The 16,403-nt window shown below is 39.9% G+C and overlaps 1 protein-coding gene across 1 annotated transcript in view; it reads left to right on the top strand.

Annotated features, from left to right (window-relative positions):
* optc (opticin) overlaps positions 1-16,403 on the top strand; it is a 132,612-nt gene that overhangs the window by 3,183 nt on the left and 113,026 nt on the right. The window lies entirely within an intron of this gene.

The raw sequence follows: 16,403 nt of genomic DNA, 5'->3' as shown, positions 1-16,403 counted from the left end.
AGGGAGCTTTAAGGGAACGTCACTTCATCTGACTGGGAAAGTAGTTCCACTCCCCTCTAAAGAAGAGCCTAACGAGTTGGGGAATGGGATTGTATCCTTCTGTGCAGAGTGTGTATGTTCCCCCCACATGCTCCAGTTTCCTTCAACCTGCCAAAGACATACTGCCTGCTTTTTAAATTTGTCTCCTGATTGTCTGTGTGTGTGCCTTGTGACAGACTGGCATCCTGTCCTCAGTATAGTTCCTTCTTGTGCCTTATGCCTCGGGATGTTCTTTGGTTTCCTGCAGCCCCTGTCCAGGAGCCAGTGACTTTTTAAGGGATGAATGGATCTCATTATAAGGAAGAACTTCAGCATAAGTGATAGGAATGACCAGATGCCACACCTTTGTTTTTCAACTTGTTCTGCGTAGAATGATTTTTAATGGGGGAAATTGAGACTCCCACCCTAATATGAGCATCATTCAAATCTGGTCCTGTAATGCTTTCCTCTATATTGGAATGGCAGCTGGAAAATCTAATCTCTAGATTGTTTTGTTTACCTACTAAAATATCCCTCCCCCATTTAAGAGTCCAAAACTTAATGATGTTCACTCAGCATGATCATTTACTACAGCAGTTTGGTTTCAGAAATCAGGTGGGTCATTAAGATGTTTAAGAGGCTGATAATGTATTGTAAAATAGTTTACCGTGTGGTCTTTTCATTTGTTTTACAACAAGCGGTGTGAACCTTTTTACTGTTGTTTTTTTTCCAAATGTGTGCTCGCCTCTTTACTTCTCACTGTAGAATTTCTCTTGTAGACTGGCTTTCCTGGGGGAAAGGAAATAGCAGCAGGTGTCCAGGACAGGACCGGGTGGAGTTTTGCTTTTTGTAACGAGTGTTTTAATATGAATAGTCATTTTCTACTTTCATTTCAGTCATGACCAGCTTCCAGCTTTGCTGTTGTGATGAGTAGCCCTCAGTGATTCATTTCTTCACCTTTGTTCAACTTTGCATGATGTACCTATGGGGAGGGAAGAGTTAAGGAGTATTTTTGCCAGAAGCCTCGTCAAAATGCTCAGGAAGGATTTATTTTTGGTGAGATCTAATCTTTTCTGAACACAAGCCAGGCCACTCCTTTGTCCTGAGTGTATGATTCATTCTGCTGCTCATTGTTTCCCTTGTATTCTATACTTGCGAAACGTGAAGAAAACTGCAGCCATGCAGGGAACACTGAAATAATCTCACCTTATTTATCTACAAGCTAGACAACACCTGATGTCAGGAGTGGGGGGTTAACGACATTATATAATTGCTATCATTAAGCCTGTGAAACTGTGTCCTGTGGGATCAAGGCAGCAGTGCAAAGCCAAATAGCTAGCTGTAATAATTGTAAGTCATGTCGATACAGTAGGTCTTCATTCACTATTTGCTTAAAACTTGTCAAAACTATCAGCCAACTATTCATACATACTGTGAAAAAGACAGTCTAGTTCTAGTATTCCCAGCATGGCTGCTGAGTCTGAAAGTGCCATCTGTGATTTTCCTGAGGGATAATGAGTGGTTTTGCAAGAACATAAACAGCCTGTTCCTAATGATTATCAGCCACCTAGTGTAGAGTTTCATAGTGTTGTCAAGGATGGTAGTTTTCCCAGTCATGAGGTATGAATAAATCAAGCAGATCATTTTTTTATTATTTCCATTTTATTTTCCTGTACCCAATCAAGTCATTTGTGGGTAAATCTCTGATTGCCTGTCTCTTTAGAGGAGGACATTGCAGTTGGTCTTCAGTTCTTAAAGAGCTAAATTGGTTGATTACCTTGGCTCAGTTTGATCCTCCCGGGTCTTCAGGTGCTACGAGACACACCGCCCTTCCGGGATTTAGAAACTTGCACTATCCATCTAAATATTGTGACTGCATACTCTTGCTGTTGTTAATGTCTGAGCACTTAAAAAGATTTTCCTATTTCTCCCATATGGAAAATGTTTTTTGCAGTGATCTAAGGCAGCCTGGTGGGTCTGTAGATGATTTCTAACTCTTTGTTAACCTTTGTCTTTTGTGAACCCTTTGGTTTCCAGAGATAAAGTGCAGTACAACATCTGTGTAATATTTTTCACTTTTTTCAAATATGGTTTAAATCTGGTTTGTGTATAGTTTTGGGTTTTGTCATTGTGAAATCTTAATCTTTAGCATAGAACAGAACTAGATTTTTGGAAAAGTACTAATAAACATCATAAGGATGAAATATTGTATACTGTATATGAAACATTGTGTATTTACTGTATGTGGTTTAAAATGATCAGATATCCAAGAAGCAGTTAGCCTGTAGTGATTGGCCGGTCTTTTTCAATATCGCTCATGTTGGTCTAGGCAGCCATTAAATGTCAGGCAAAACTAAGACCCTGTATCAGCTAAGATGTTGGCCTGATCTGTGTATTTTCAATCCTTTCCACATCTTCATTATGAACATCTGTACCAATTGTATTGAAACTCAGTAGAGTTAATTACCAACCAAAGCTTTTTACATCTAAATAGGTGCTGAGATAGTATACATGGTGTGATCTGCAGTGTTTAAATATCAAAAGGTGATGGGAAGGTCAGAATTCATAAAACCACACAAACATCCAGTACAGGGTCAGAAGGAGCCGGAGCCTATCCTGGCAAGCAATGGGTACAAGATTCGGACAAGTGAGTACAGTAGGGATGGACAACTCTGGTCCTGCAGGTTTAACAAGTCCTTGTCAAATGACAGATGGAGATCTAATAAAAGTAGGCAGTGTGGCTTTTGATTGATACTATTGTTCACTTACAGTATATAAGGTCAAAGGTAGAATGAAAGGTGAAGCAACCATACAAGATGAGATTTTTTTGTAGATATATGCGTGTAAGGCTATGTCAAACAGCTGTTTCGACATGTTTGTTTTATGTTTTTTTTAATTGCATTGGTTTAAAAGCAGCCTTATTTCATAAAAGGTATTTGATAAACTGTCCTGTGTGTTGGGGTAGGGTGCATATTTTGCAGTGGGTTTTGGCTAAAGTTGAATCCCTGTGGTTTTTATGCTTTCACTCTACTTTCTAATGTGGAATTAATCTCTCTGTTCCTATTAGGATATAGTCTTAAATCCTGCCACTGATGTTTTTTTGTGGTGGACATCTAAGAAGAGTAGATGCTTGACTTCTAGGTTGCAAGATGCTTTTACAATTCCCGTAATTACTGTCTTTTAAAGATTTTATTTTCAATTCTAACTTGGCAGCATTGCCATTTACTTCAGTGAATAAAAGAGTTTTAGTTTTGTCTGCAACTTGGTACTTTTCAACTGTCACAGGTGTTGTAAAGGTTATAATCTAGTGGAGGTCACTGGGCCTATCCACTTTTATGTGTAGTTGGTAGGTAATTGATGCAAACATTTGTTCCAGCTGCTTGAAAGAGGCTATGGTATTGACTTCAACAACATGGCTGTTTAGCTTGTTCCACCCTCCTTCCTCTCTTTGGGCAAATCTTCCCCTCCAGATTCCACTTGTCCTGCAGTTTGTGTTTCAGGGACTCTCAAGAAGTCAACAAACTTTGATCTGAAAACAAGAGGGTAGTTGAAGGTTTGTCAGAGGCCTTTAAAAAACTGTAGGCGCAAGATTAAAAACTGTGACCTTTAATGATCGCAGTGTTGTCACTGATCATAGCTGCAGTGCAGCAGAGTACAGGCTTGTCTACTGAAGATGTCTCAGTGACGTGTCTCTTGTACAGTAGCCCACTTCTGATGTGTACTGATGGACAGTGATTGTCCATAATTTAAGAAGTGTTAGCATTTTGTTTTTGTGGATTGAGGTGGGTTAGATGATCTTTAGACTCCTGGACATGAGTACTGGCCCGTGTAGCTCAGTTGCTTCTCTCTTCAAATTAAAATAACTACGGCATCCTGACAAAGAGATGAAGGGGAGATACAATGCGGCCTTTTGTTATCCGCATAGTTATTGTCATTTGTTGAGGCTATGTCTGTTGAAAATGACATCAGTCCCTAAATGATTACGGCCCCAAGGCAATGGCGGTAAAGAGAAACAAAAAAGCCTAGATCTGATAATTACATTTCCATTAAGAAACGTTCTGTTCTTAATTAAGTAACCATAAAAAGACTGTGAGTAATTGTTGGGTGTGTATTTTATTTACTTGCTTATGTATATAAAATAATCTAATTTTGTCCCATTGGAACTTTCTAATTCTGTAAGAAGTACAAAGATATAATAGATTAAAAGGTCACTCTACTACAATTATTTTGCTCAGTTGTTTTCCAACAGCAAACAAAGTTATTGCTACAGGAAAACAAGATTTCAGGGACTGTTCCATTCTGTAGAATAACTAATTGCTTCCGAAGATCATTTTCAAAATCTGTAAGGAACAGACAATGATACACGTATGGAAATGTATGTTTCCAATTTTTTTAAAATTAATCTCTTTTTCCACAAACAAGAAGAACCTTAGTTATTGCTGTGCTTTCTGGCAAAACCATTTCTGCCCATTTGAAGCCCTCAGGTCCTGTGCTCCACTATACTTTAGATTTTCTGTACTGTGCACTGCAGAACATGATGTGAAAGAGGGCTGTTCAGCCACCTAGCTTGTTTGGTTGCTACATTAGTTGCTTGTGGTTTCCCCATCTGATAAAGGCAGGAAGAGGAGGTCATTCCTGCATATCTGGTATGCTGTGTGTCCTTAATATGCCAGCTGTGACCTTCACAAGAGCGTATAGCTACTCTGACCCAACAAGAGTTTGGGGATTTTTCCTCCCTGCTTGTTTTTGTCCATAGCCTCTTGAAGAAGGTCATTTTCCCCTTCAAATTGTACATGGTACAGTACTTACAGTATCTCCTGCTTTTGCCTTTATCCGAAAATGTTGTTTGGGTGAGCAGGTAAAGATGTTTTAATTTGCCATGAAATTGACAGATTTGCTTTGCACAACTATGGGAAAGTTAGGAAACGTGATCAATCACTCTATTGCAGAGATTATACCAGGATGTAAAGAACTATTAGGGCTACAGTTTAGACAGCTCTAGGTCCATCCTAGTGTAGTTTCTAGTAGATAGTCAATCCCCAAATACTATCCAACTGTTACCTGCAGTCCCATAGCTGCAATCAGCAGCTTATTGGCTATTTCATTCCAAGAACCAACAGTCCCTCTATGCCTTTTTTTCAGCCCAGAAACTAAGTGTGATTCAGTGCTTCATCCACTGAACAAATGAGTGGAAACAAACCACTTTTCCCATCAGAACTTTATATCTGGTGAGATCCCTACTCCAGTTACGAGAGCCAACCATAGGTCCCTCCTTAGGTTCTTAAACACACAAATAGGAGACAACAGACTGCTACTGTATTTCCAAAACTGCCTTGACACTGCGCAGAACAGTGAACACTCTGGTAAAATAACCGTGGAAATGAAGGGAACGATCAGGCAGCATGGGAAAACGCTTTCTTTTGGCTTGACCCTCCACAGCTTTGAGTTGCATTCGTCTTGGATCCCTGTTCAAGCGCGTCTCTTGGCCTGTGCTGGGTTGGTATTCCTAATAAAGCTGTTGAAAATGACAGCTACTGCCCTGTAGGGTTAAATAGTTTCTCAAATAATAGGTCTGCCAATAACCATGGTTTATTTCCAAGGATAGGTTAATAAATCACTCTTTATATCTTGGACTGCCAAGGATTTAACTTTTATTACTGCACTTCAATAATTGTCCCTAAGCGCTTTCAAAAGTAAACAGCCTTTGCTTTCATTTTCACATAACTTGCACATATTCTGGCTTAGTGTGATGCACTATGTTCTGAAAGTACAGAGCAGGAAACATGTGGCAAAAGGGGAAAGACTTGAGCCCTGTGTCTTTCCTGTTCTGTAACATGCTTGTGAAGTTAGGTTGCCTGTTCAGAAAATTATACAAAAAACTGGAAGGTGAAATGTGGCAGACAGGCAAGAGAGTGTGGGGAACAAGCTTAACTTGCACTTCAGGGAGCTAAGTGGACAATTATGCGCTGTACTAGTGCACTGCATGCCCCATGGGTGTCACTGTCGATGTTAGTACCCGCTGGGGTGCTGTGTGGTCATGCCCCACTTGTTCCTAAGGTCCTATTTCCTATATTCAAAGACTTCTTTGAAACATGTTGCATAAGATTAAACAGAACAAGCTGTCCTACATTTTATGCTTAAGAGCCTCTCATGAGGTTGGAACAACCTACTGTACCAAAGAGGGTGTTTCCAAAACCCAGGGCTGAGAACATTGGACAGAGTATTGGCCTTTGGGGCACATCATTCACAACTGTGTTTTTGGAGAAACGGTCTGTCAGTCTTCAATGTAAAAAATGGATAGTGAAATTCTGGAAGGAGAAATTGTCAGCAGTGAGTTGAGTTCAATAGATCCTTTCCGCTCTGGGTTCTGAGGTTTGGTGATGGTCTTTTCTCTGTTTGAGCTCGTCTGGCTTTCAGCAATTTTTTTGCTTTCGCAATACAATGGCTCAAGATCTTAACAGATTTTCACGGCTGATTACAGGTTTGTCCTTCTACACCGAAACAGCAGCGTCTTTTCTTATAATAATATTGTTTCTCAGAAGAAGTGATAACCACAAACATACCCAATAGAACATTGATTCTAGGAAGGATACATATTGCCATTTCCTCTGTGACTTCAACGAATTTTGTCAGTGGCAGCTGACTCTCAGTAACTGAAAATCATTGTCAAAAGGTCAAACAGTGTGATTTGCAAGACCTGGTGAAACTCAGGTTCTTGATTAGCAGCTGGTTGTGTACATTGTGTATACAGTATATTATATTTTGTTAGTTTCAGAAGGAGTTGTCGTAGTCTGTAGTTGCCAACTTGAAAGTGAGTGACCTTTTCTGTATTTCTAAGTATTTTTGTCCCTTCATGTAGTATGAGATATTAAAAAACAAAAGAGAAAAGAAATAGACAAAGTAGATGAGCATTCCAAATCTCTTTCTCAACATGAATAGAGAGCAAATTTACTTCCCATGAGGACTTGAGGTTAAAGTGTTTTAAAAAAAAACATTGTTAGGCAAGTAAAAACACATTGGACAGAAAACAATTTCACTAGTTGCATAATGTCGATTTTTTGGCTAGAACTGTAACTTTATGGTCATACTACGTTTTCAGTCATCAGCCATCACTATTTTGAGTTCTTTGGAGAATCTACTCTCTAATTACATTACGGGCTTTTCCTGCACCCCTTATTTTCAAATGTACAGTCTGCAAAAACTTGTATAACTGCTTTGGAAGAAGCCGGCTTCAGTTTTGGTAATCGCCTGTTTCTGTTTGTGCAAGCATTATATCCTGCAGGGTTGACTGAATTGATTTGAAACCCTGCAGTGATTTTTTAATAAACTGTAAAGTATACCTTTCATTCTCGACTGATGCATGTAAAAACACGACATCTGAGAACAGCAGAACATATTTACACAGTTTTTGGCTTTTGCTGTACTTCATTTGACTTGCAGATCCTTATATAATTTTCCATCTGTGTAAGTTAAAATGATCTCTTATAATGTTTAATGGCTATTTCTGAAGGTTCCCTTCATGTGGTTTAGCGGGCTTGAGATTCTAGAACAGTAGCAATGAGCTTTAACAAACTTTACTTTACTTTTGTTTTAAGCCATCTTTGTAAAATTGTAGAATTTCTCTGCAATTGGTAGTTCAGAATCCTGGAAGAGGGTTTTCTCTGTTTTCTAATAAACAAAAATGTTGGGTTTTAAAACTTTATCCAAAATACAATTGTGCCTTGATGTCACAGGGCCAAAACTAGGACTGGGTTTCCACTGGTCGACCTGTGAGTGATTTGTTTTCAATACAAAGTTTGAGGTTGCTGCAGTGTCTTTTATTGAGTTGACGTTGGCCCACAGGGCAGTAAGTTAAAATAAAATGCATTACGGGTTATTCAGGGAGTTAACTTCAGCATGAAATCTGACCCATTTGCATGTCTTGTACTATGCCATGTAGCCCACTGCTTCCACTACAGTTGTTTGAACAGGATAACTGTGTAACCACCCTGTACCAAAACATCCACACGTTTCTGGAGAGGCATGCAGTTGATAGCTTGGAAGTCCTCAATCCTGATTTTGCTGATGCCACCTGCTTTCATGCTTGTATAGATATGGAGCTGTGAGAAGGTGACAGAGCTCTAAAATGGTGACCTTTATCTGAACTGCATTACCCAGAAAGCTGTATTTGGATGGGTACCTGTTTAAAAACTAGGCAGCTGAAGCTTCTGGGGTCAGTCTTTATCTATTGTGTGGAGACAGAGGGCAGATCCTCTGTTCTGTGACCTGCACCAAAGAGTAGGACACACCTGACTGAGAGACTGGTGGAACTGTTGGGAGTACTGGGTGTTACATCCCAGTGTGTGTTCTGTGTGTGTTTTTTCTGTTATGTCCACACTGCTGACCCTTGATTGTTTTCCCTTCCCCATTGGCCCACCATTACACCACACTTTCAGTATGACATCATCATCAGTTAGCTCTCAGCCAATCAGAACACATCTTCTCAGCATATAACATGGAGGTTTTCAGCAAGGAGAGGCCTTTCGTTTGACTTCGGTCCCGTTTGGTTTTGGTTATTGCGTCGCTTCTGGTTATTGCTTCGGCTTCATTTGTTGGTTTGTTTTGCTTTGTGTGTGTGTATTTTCGTATAGCTTCGGCTTTGTTGTTTTGTTGTGTTTTTTTTGTAAGTTTCTTTGTACTTTCGTTTGTTTGTGTGTTCATCCTTGTTTTGCCATTACCTTGCCCCAGTGTTACATGTTCAACTTTTGTGTTCTTTTGTACCCTGCTCCTGTTGATGACTCTTGTTTTCCCTTATTTGTATTCCTGGTTCACTTGTGTTTTTGTGTGAACTTTTGTATATAAGGTTAGTTTAGGTTGTTGGGTACACTTTACACACTTAGTTGATTTTGTATTTGTACACTAGTTTAGTACGGGTGAGTGCCATTTGTCTTGTATGGTTTTGGGTAGTCAGTGCAGGTTAGCTAGGGTGTTGAAGACGCCAAAGACCGTGTGTTTCGGGTTTTCTTTTGTAGTCAGATTAGCTTTCCCTCACTGTCCTAGCCAGCTCCATTTTACTCTAGTTCCTTACCCTTGTTATCACGCTTCCTAGTCCCTCACCAAAACCCACCTGCTTCCAAAAGAATTATCCTAAATGTTACACCCCTTTACCCCTAGACACTTGGGGTCGTAACACTGGGAGAGTCTCAATGTCAGACTGCTGGAGTGCTGCTCTACCATTCCGACAAAAATGAACCTTTGTCATTCTAGAACCCTGTGCGTGGACCACTGGTCTGGTCTGGTTCAGGTTGGACTCCTTTTCTTTCCAGCATCAAACCACCACCTCTGCCCACACAGGGGTTTACTAGTGTCTGGGGACTATTTGTGATTGTGAAAATTTCTCCTTGTGCGTGCTGGTGTGATTCAGCTCAAAGGTTTTATCATCTTGAAAACTGCGGGCATGCTCTTTTAGCAATACTGAATTACGTTCATTGTGTGTACATTGTAACTCGACATAAACCAATCCATCCACCCACCCACCCATTTTCTAACCACTTTATCCAGTAGAGGGTTGTGGGGAAGCCCGAGCCACTCCTGGCAAGCTACGGGCACAAGGCAGGGTTCACCCTGGACAGCATGCTAGTCCATGGCAGGTTACACACACACTCACTCCTTGGGCCAATTTTCCCAGAAGCCAGTTATCCTACTGGTGTGACTTTGGACTGTGGAAAGAAAACCCATAAAACATGAGGAGAACATACAGACTCCACACAGATAGAACCCAGGTCTGGAATTGAACCCAGGGTCCCAACACTGCAAGGCAGCAATGCTAACCACTGTGCCACTGCTGTCCCACAAGCCAGTTATTAAAGGTAAATTATAATTATTAATAATTATTAAAATTATTAGTACCCTTCCACATCTGCAGTCTTTTTACAAGTAGGGGTTAATATTTTCCCTGAAAAATGATTGCATTGTGCTGCTAAATAATAAAGTTGCTTAAATTATTAAGATGTTAGTTGTTTTTATTCCAACAACATGATGATCTAACGCCTATGAAGATAGTGATTAATTTTTTCCCCATTCGCCAAAAGAAGGGGCCTTTGTAATCTGATGGTATTTGCAAGCTTTAAACAATATTCCTTGCCTTTAGTTACTGCCTGTACAGTAACAGGGAAATTATTCAGTGTGTAAATCTCCCAGAAACACATTATCGTTCTTTGTATAAATTACTTGGGTCCTAAAGCACAGCTCCACTTCGGTGTTCTGCAGGTCCACAACACTGGTGATAAGAGGGAGCAGACACACAAGACTCTGTACAAGGCAAGACCAGGTGATGAGAGAAGGTGGCCTCATAAAAGAATTTCTTTTTTCAGTTAGCTCATTCTCGCAAAGAAAATGTATAATTCCTATGAAAGGTGTTCCTGTGAAGACTGCAATAGCCAAAGCATTGCAGTGCACTAAGTACTCTGACCCAAGCTAATGGCTAGGAAAATAGTATATACGACTATCAGTTTCCTAAATCTCCTTCTGCACATCAAGTTTTCATTTATCCAAAGGATCTTGGGTTTCATAAATCAGGACATTTAGCACTGCAGCACTGGATTGGTCATGTGTGGAAGGGGCCAAAGGTCAAAGCTGCTTTCAATTTGTTGCCCCACCAGGATGAGGGAATGGGGTTTACAGCCCGGGTCATAAAAACGCATCAAAGCCATGGCTGGATTGTGGAATGTCCTTTGCTTTTGTTGTACAGAAATGCGTAAGCATATTGTCATTGCTACCATGGGACCATCGGAGTGCGTTCCCTGCGTTTGTGCCCTTAATAAAAAGAAAGGCTGATGGGTCTGAGGCAGGCTTTATAAACAAAAACTGTTAGACTGTTCTTGATGGAGCTTTTTCATTCTGGATTCTGGCATCAGAAAGGCATGAACTGAAATATACCGGCAACTGGTCCATGCTAAGGACAGCACCTTTATGATTATTTCCATTTATTTATGATTAATCTCTTCTCAAACAGAGCACTGTGATTTTTGATTGGGTCATTTTTGAGTCTTCCCTTTCTCCTGTAGAAATAAACTTTCTGCTGCATTTATATGGTTATTAGCACAACCTGTGCAGTATTAATGAGTATATTACTGGGTCTGCCAGGAAATCTTGTTTATCTGTATTGTTTTTTCTTCAGACTATATAAGTAGCAGATGCTGCATGATGATGGTGCAAGGGTGAAAGCACATTATTTCACTGTAGTATATAAAGTTGATCTGGTTTATTGAAGCCAAGCACGAACTGTGACTTTATTTGTAACCCAGGCAGACATCCAGTATGTGGTTTGTCTTTGACTGACTTAAACCCTGGGGCAGTAGTTCTTCAGTGGGTTAGACCTAAGGGTCTCTTTTATTTATCCCACAAGCAGATCAGTTGAAATAGCACTCTCGCCACCTTCAAAGAGATTTCATTCATTTGCAGAGGTTTCAAGTTTGGATGGAGATTAGAGTCCAGTCTTTGGACTCGAAGTCTAAGACTCTTAAACAATATACCATGTTATTTCATCTTAATTCATTTCTGTGGTTCTAGATCAGATTTTATCGCTACCTTTTAAGGGTAATACAGTATATACTGTATGTAATTTACTGTGTATACAGCAGTAATTTTGTAAAGTCATTCAAATGCACCTGATTATTTCAAATCTGGATTTGTAACTGTTTTAGAACTGCACCTCATATCTTGGTATTTAACAACTAGACAGACTTAATGTTTGTGGGCTGTTTTTCTGGCAGCTCTTTTATTTTAGCCAACCTAGTGAATGTTTTCCCAGATTGATTCAACTGGCATTTCCCCAAGGCATTTCTTTCCTCTGATATCATGTGTTGTATTGGGTGTTGCCACACCTGTTTTTGCTTTTACCTTGAATTTGCTTTGCTCTACAGCAAAATGAAAACCTGCCAGAATATGACAAGTGGACATTTTCGGGATACTGTAGTATTAGGTTCCACTCTCTGTGAGTGACCCTGTCTTGACGTGGTGACAGTCCTGCTCTTTCCCCAGTGCAGTGCCATCATCACGACCATAGCACCCACAAACCCCTGCCTGTGTTTGTGCTTGATTTATCTAATTTTGGAAAAGTAACTTTGGCAGGACCACATGTTTCCATGGGAATGGCACTCTCTGGAAAATTGTTCTTCGGCATGTCGACAGCATATTTTATGAATACTTATCCAAATCCCAAGGGTTTCAAGTTTGGAGGGAGATTCTGCAACCCAATTTTTATGGTAACCCCAAGAAGATAAAAAAAAATATCTTTATAAAGTTATAAAGCACTAAATAATGACTGCGTTCTTTTTTACAGAAAACCGAGCAAGGTTAGATCAGGGAGTTGGGGATCAATTAGATAATTATTTTACTATGATTGTAGAAAAATGCTGGGTTTTCATACGATAACATAATGTTACATTTCCAAATAAAATCAAATTATTTAATTGGTGCCTGTTCATTTCTTATTCTAATCATTTGTAGATTTAAATATTTACTTAATTATAGTAAACTTAATTTACTATAATATCAAGTTTCCATATTTACATTTAGGATATGCTAGGTCATGAAAGTACTATTTTATTGCTGCTTAACAAAATATTTGCATGATTTTTATTGTGCAAAATACTTTTGCTAGAAGCAGGTGACTTAAATTTTAGTACAGAAGATTCACAACAAGGGAAAAAGTGAACTCATCTTTGCTGGAGAAATGGCAAAATTGAATCGTATTTCCCCAAGACAGTTTCTTCCCATTACCTGGAATTACCGCGGTTGGCAACGAGTTTAATAAGAATCATTATTATTTTCACAGCAATGTTTCTTCCATTTTATGAAGATGCATTGCCTGGGAGACCTTTTCAAAAGCTGGAGTTAACGAGGAAGACGTGAGGAGTAAGGTGTGAGCGTGCTTTCTCTGCCATATAGTTTGAGGAGATGCATAGGTCTGATTATATTTACATGGAATCAACATATGGTTTCCATTATTAGTTCATTACAGCAACATTGAGTGTAGGAAACCGCAGTGGAGTCTTAAAAGTTCAAGTGGTGAAAATCCTTACTGAAAAACAAGTCTGTTTTCCATGATCACCCTTGTAATAAAAATAATCGAAAGTATATACAGTAAATGATCCTGATTTGTTAGTTAACAGGCTTTGCAATACAGTGACTACTAAATGTCACTTCAGTGACAGTAGTAGCACTATGGAAATGGGAAACTGTTGTGGTGATTTTTTTCCATCAGTGATGGTTTTTTGTTGGTGGTGTGTAAGGCTTATACACTTTTCCTTCATGTGTGTTTCCTGCAAAGAAAAGGTTCCTTAGACCTACCTCCCTTGTTAAAACCACTTTAAATTTTACCTCCTGAAATTGAGACCTGCAAAACAGGTCTCTAATTTGTAGGCTGTCTCTAGAGAGAGTCTTCATTATCCCCAAGGGGCAATTTGTTGTATAGCAGTAGACAATATAAATGGTGAACCCACAAACAAATGATACACTTCTATATACATGAGAGAATCATACAGGATGTGTTTTTGTTTGTTTTAGTGATTACTGATGTGCAATCCCAGAACTGTGGTTTCACTCCATTGGTATTGGTAACTCCTGTTGGTCACTGTGTGATCTCGATTATTGAATTAGAACACTTTTACTTGTGTGTTTCGAAAAAAGCTTTATTACAGGTTGTGATTTATCCAGTGGAGCAGTGGCTTACTTCTGGCTCTCGTGTGGGCAAAATGTCGGGGCGTAGGGATGGCAGTGTTGAGCTGTTGCTCTTTCACCACCAGGCCTGCATTTATAGTATTCTTTTGAGTTTGTGGATGTTCTCACCTGGAAAAAATCTGTAAAACAAAATTATAGATGAAGACAGTGGTTATCCATTCTCAGTCTGCAAACATTTGAAAATGTCTATTAAGAAACCACATCCGTACTTGCCTTCCCAGTGCTGTGTGCTGAACTGTCAATATTGAAGTTTTTCTTTCCTCCTTAGGTTTTTGTTTCATTGTTTTGAACTCTGCTTTCACTTTTGGTGAAGACTTTTTGTTGGGTTTGGAACGAAGCATTATCCGTATAACATTTCTTTTCTGGCGAACCCTAGGGAAAACCTGTCTAAAACCATCATTTTTCAGTTAATAATAATAATAATAATAAAAATTGCTTACGCTTATATAGCGCTTTTCTGGACACTCCACTCAAAGCGCTTTACAGGTAATGGGGACTCCCCTCCACCACCACCTAGATGATGCGACGGCAGCCATAGTGCGCCAGAACGCTCACCATACACCAGCTATCAGTGGGGAGGAGAGTAATGAAGCCAATTCATAGATGGGGATTATTAGGAGGCCATGATGGGTAAGGGCCAATGGGAAATTTGGCCAGGACGCCGGGGTTACACCCCTACTCTTTCCGAGACACACCCTGGGATTTTTAATGACCACAAAGAGTCAGGACCTCGGTTTTACGTCTCATCCAAAGTATGGCGCCTGTTAAGGTATAGTGTCCCCGTCACTATAATGGGGCATTAGGACCCACATGGGCCCCCTGGTGGCCCCACTAACACCTCTTCCACCAGCAACCTTAGTTTTTCCCAGGAGGTCTCCATCCAGGTACTGACCAGGCTCACACCTGCTTAGCTTCAGTGAGTTGCCAGTTGTGAGTTGCAGGGTGACATGGCTGCTGGTGGTTTAAAGACTTCCATTTGAGTAACCATAATCTAAAAGGCCAAATCAATTAATATTAGTGTATACTAACAATACACAATACTATTGTTATAGCTCATTACAGCGGCATACTGTTCGGTGTTCCTGCTTCACGGACCTAAGACCCTGGCATCAATTCTAGTTGGTTTATGTGGTCTGTGTGGAGTATTTCTCCCAAAAACAGGCTGTCTAGGCTGGATTGGTTATTTGAAATTGACCCATTCTTCGCAGCCCTGCGATGAATCTCTCATCCTGTGAGAGAAACCCTGCACTTCTGGGATGATCTCTGGTTTGTCATGACCCTTCCCAGGATAAGTGGTTTTCTGATCATGGGAGATGAAAGTTTTTCACACAGATTGATAGAAATTGGTTCAGAATGTCATTTCTGGGCACTATCTGATGAGAGTAATACTGTTGAGAGTAATAAAGTTGTATGAAAATGGCTGCTGGACTCTGACCCCTTTGTACAGTACGTAATCCCCACTGCTTCACTTGCTTCTCTTTCCACAAGGACAAACATTGTTCTGATAGTATGACCTTCAGGGGCGGGTGTCCTTAGCATGCTAAAGAAATCTGGTCACCTCTTCTGGCACTTAAAAATGGACACGCATGGCATTTAACATTTTCATTAGGGGTCAGATGCTGCTCCAAAGCCTGAGAGGCTGCAGGGGCACAGCAGGGAAGACCTGATATCTGTTCAAAGAGTCATGCCAGTTCAGGAATTCCAGAAGTTCTTCAAAGATCAAGGACACTTGGCCAGAGTTGCTTCCTGCTGGGTTTTCTTCAGTGTGAAGCGCTTAAGTATTTCCATACTCCTGTCGGAATTTCTGGTGCCACTGATGTCACCATAAAATTAAGGACCTAAGCTGATACTCGTCAATAGTAAACATTTAAGTCTTTTAATTGCCACGTCTGCAGAATGAATGAAGATGCCATGGACAGGCCTAACTGCATGTCTGCATTAAAGGAGTACAATTAAAAGTGGGAACAAAAAAGAAATGTGTTATGAAATGGAATAGATCCAAGTGCTCTTTAAGATAATTACATCTTTAAGGTACTGTAATTAATTGCAAATATTGATGTCACCCAGTTCTCACTGATTCAACAACAGCTTTAATCATCTGGCTCTGTTAGAATACAACCTCTGTTGTATTGAATCTACCCTTGGAAAATCTCTTCCTACTGCATTAATCCCCTGACCCTTGAATTTGTAAGTTGTCTAAAACAGATCATGCTGGTGATTCTTACCTGAAGTCTTTTATGTTGTAGTGCCAGTTGACCTTATGGTTTTTGTCTGTAAAATTACCGCTCTATATTCTGTTTTCCTGATATTTAGCTTAACACTTCATATCAGTGTTCCATATAAGGTAACATTTGCGACCAAGGTACGGTACGTTACTGTTAACCCAGGAGAGAGACTACTTCCATGTGAGAGTGTGAGATTAATGAGCCAGCTGTTTTGAATTCAGCGAGTTTTCATATGGCCGGCACCTGGTAACAGCAAGAACAGTATGCAGTATTGTTTTGATGTTAAAAATGTATGCATGCTCTCTTTTCCAAATTAATCCATATTAATTACCATCACCGTCTACCATTACCGTCTCACCGTCTACCAAGACTTCCTCCAGATCGTCACTTATTGCAGCCTTGCAGCCTTCTGTTGATGGGGACTTTGAAACTAAACAT

Source organism: Lepisosteus platostomus, chromosome 7 (assembly GCF_059453375.1).
Source record: "Lepisosteus platostomus isolate fLepPlt1 chromosome 7, fLepPlt1.hap1, whole genome shotgun sequence".
Classification (NCBI taxonomy): Eukaryota; Metazoa; Chordata; class Actinopteri; order Semionotiformes; family Lepisosteidae; genus Lepisosteus; species Lepisosteus platostomus.
This window is presented reverse-complemented; position numbering and strand designations above follow the sequence as displayed.